The sequence below is a fragment of the Colobus angolensis genome, unplaced genomic scaffold (genome assembly GCF_000951035.1).
Source record: "Colobus angolensis palliatus isolate OR3802 unplaced genomic scaffold, Cang.pa_1.0 Scaffold137, whole genome shotgun sequence".
NCBI classification, from domain to species: domain Eukaryota; kingdom Metazoa; phylum Chordata; class Mammalia; order Primates; family Cercopithecidae; genus Colobus; species Colobus angolensis.
In genome coordinates, this window is record NW_012114455.1 from 4,524,389 (window position 1) to 4,527,458 (window position 3,070).

The 3,070-nt window shown below is 50.5% G+C and overlaps 1 protein-coding gene across 1 annotated transcript in view; it reads right to left on the reverse strand.

Annotated features, from left to right (window-relative positions):
- KCNJ1 (potassium channel, inwardly rectifying subfamily J, member 1) overlaps positions 1–3,070 on the reverse strand; it is a 67,990-nt gene that overhangs the window by 51,059 nt on the left and 13,861 nt on the right. The window lies entirely within an intron of this gene.

Here is a 3,070-nt window from a genome sequence, read left to right on the forward strand (position 1 = left end):
ATGCAACAGTGTGCCGTTAATGTCCCGGGTCCCATCAGGCTGATGCACAAACCCATGTATAAGACAGATTGAAGAAACAATATGGTTGGTGCTTCTGAGGAGGTGTAGGTGTAGCAGTGTGTGTGTGTGTGTGTGTGTGTGTGTGTGTGTGTGTGTCCGTTTAGCATTTTAAAAGCTATGGGAAAGAGAAACACCAAACTCAGGTGGCTGGTTCTCTCCTGAGGGAAGAGGAGGTAATCCCATGTGGATCTGGCAGTGCTGGCAATGCCTGGTTTTGTTTTTTAAAACTGGGTGGCAGTATTATGTTAAATAAGTTTATTTATGTATTTATTTAGTTAGTTTATTTAGTTATTTAACTAATAAATAAACTTATTTAACATAATACTGCCACCCAGTTTAAAAATATGCAAAATAATATGTCGGTACTTATGAAAAATATGCAAAATAATATGTCCTTACTTGATAAATATCTGTAGTAAATAAGATATCTTATTTAACATAATACTGCCACCCAGTTTTTAAAATATGCAAAATACATCCTTACTTATAAAAAATATGCAAAATATTATGTCCTTACTTGATTGATATCTGCTGTTTATGGATGAGCTTATTAACGTACACAAAGAATGTATGAAGAATTCTCCTGACATGAGAGAAAATGCTTAAAATATTTGTTTTAGAAGCTATTTAGTTGGGATTTCAGAGTGTAACTCAACAAACTCCTTTAATTAATATTTTATCTAACAGGAAATATTTATGAGACATTACCAGCCTCATAAATGCAAATAGAATTTCTATAAATAGGAGAAAAAATAATTTTCTGCAAGTCTCATATTCTAAAGAGAACATCTTTAATTGTGAACCCATCTCCCGCTGGATGAAAGAAGGTAAGAGAAGCAGATAAAGGGAACAGAAGAGGTGGGGCTGTACTCTGATTAACAGCGATAATACGTACACATTCTCTGTTGCTTTCAAGCGCCGCCTCATCAATTTTCAGACAATGAAAGACACACTTAGCACCTTGCACGGCTTCCTGAGTAGTTCTTTTATTGCATTTCTATCCTCAAATGTTGTCCGTGCTCTTTGAGAGGCTTGGGCATGGAGAAGCTAAAGCTCCCCTAAGTTTGCAACAATCAGTCAGGACTAGAATCCCCAAACATCTCATTTTTCAGTTCTCAGGTGAGACCTGGACACACATTTTTCTGTCTCCTGATCCAAGGTCCCATCCCTGAGAGAATCTTTGCAAAGCAGTATTTCCCAGAGTACCCTATATTTTGCTTTAAAGTCAGTCCAGCTCCCCCTACCCCCACCCCATAATGGCAGAAGGAATATCATGGTCTTTATACCGGATCCAAAAGCAACTGCTGCCCCAGGACAGAGGCCTCCTCAGGGCTCAGCAGAAGATTACAGTGTGTGTTATCTGGACCTGAGAACTGCACAGCCAGAGCCTCTCCCAAGAACTAGGCAATTAGGGAATTAAGAACTTTCTCCTCAATAGTGTTAAGCCCTGAGATCAAGCAATGTATGGTGCAGTGCGTGAGCACCTAGGCAAGCTGAATCCTCTAAGCGGACACAGAGCTTTCCTGCTAGTCAGGGCCTGTTGCAGCCACATTTAGTTATCACCCCCTCTACAGAGAGAAGAGGGGCATCCAGGAGGCCCACTCTGGCTGGGCGGCTCTGTGCTCTGTCCCAGGGGAGGGTGCCTGGGCAATGGGCTGTGTGCACACTGGTCTCCAAGGCAAGAGGACCCCCAAGCCACTATTAGAGACTAAGTTTCCCTGTCACTGTGCTTACAGGAGAGGATGGACTTGGTGCCCTCTAGTATTAGTGACACGCGTTTTTCTCACTGCAATGTAATAAACCAGTTTTCTCGTCGTACACATCATTTACTTAGCACTTGTGCTAGGTGCTGGGGATACCCCACGTTTGACCAAGCTGTGTCTGCCCCTGAGAGAGGGGGCTGGCATGGGGGGTGTTGACCCCAAAGGCTGGGTAACAGAGAGGGCCAGAAGGAACATTACAGAGTGAGAAGGGCCACCTTGAACAGAGCTGTCCGCAGAGGCACCTGCCAGCCCTCCCCAGACAGCAGCCCTCCCTTTTAGCCTGCCCTGGCAGCTGCCTTTCCTAAGGCTTCTACGAATTAAAGAATATACTCTGGTCATCATCTGTCCTAAGGCAGGGAGGAATCCACAAGCGAGAGCCGGGAGGTGGCGCGGAGGACACCGACTCTGCCCACGCCTGGGCAAGGTTGAGCTCCGTTCCCTCCGGGCTGCTCCGGCCTCCAGTTCCTGCAGGGCGCGTTTCCAGCCATCGCCGCCCAGCCACCGCCGCACGCCAGGGAGAGATCTTTCGGGATGAGCAGCGAGCCCGGGGACAGCTGCCCTGGGTCCTGTCCCTGGACCTACTTCACCTGCAGCTGGCGGATCAGGTCCCCGGACCCTCAATCCACTGCGGGAGCCAGAGCCGTGGCGCGGGGGATGTAGTGCCCAGACTGTGGCTCCCCCGCCTTCCCAAAGGAATTCCCCCATCTGCTCCATCCCTCTCGGGAAACAGCGAAACGCTGCTGCCAACCGCCAGCTTAGCGCACCGCAGAGCGACTGAGCAGCCCCGCCGAGGCTCCGAGCCAAGATTTCTGCCCTAATAGTTTCTCCCTTCTTTCTGTCTGCTCCACCGCACCCACTAAATACGGCGCTCACACACGGACACGCGTGCACACGCGGCGCTCACACACAGGCATGGGGCGCTCACACGCGCGCGCGCAGGTCTCCGTCCCCGGCACCCTGCAGCAGGGGTGCAGCCGGGTGCAGGGGGACCCGGGGGAGGGCGCAGGGGGCCGCGGGGACGCCAGCGGAGGGCTGGATGCCTGCCGGGCTCTCTCCCCGCCTTCCTCTTCCCTCCCAGTCCTACCGAGCTGACGGCGTCCCCATCACATGGAGCCCCCGCCCCACCCCAGCCCGTCCCCAGCCGCCAATGCCGGTGGCCCTTCCAGTCGCGTTACTACCCAGAGATTCATCTGTACCAGGGACAGAGGGAGAGAGGAGAGGGAGGAGGGGACACACACACACACACA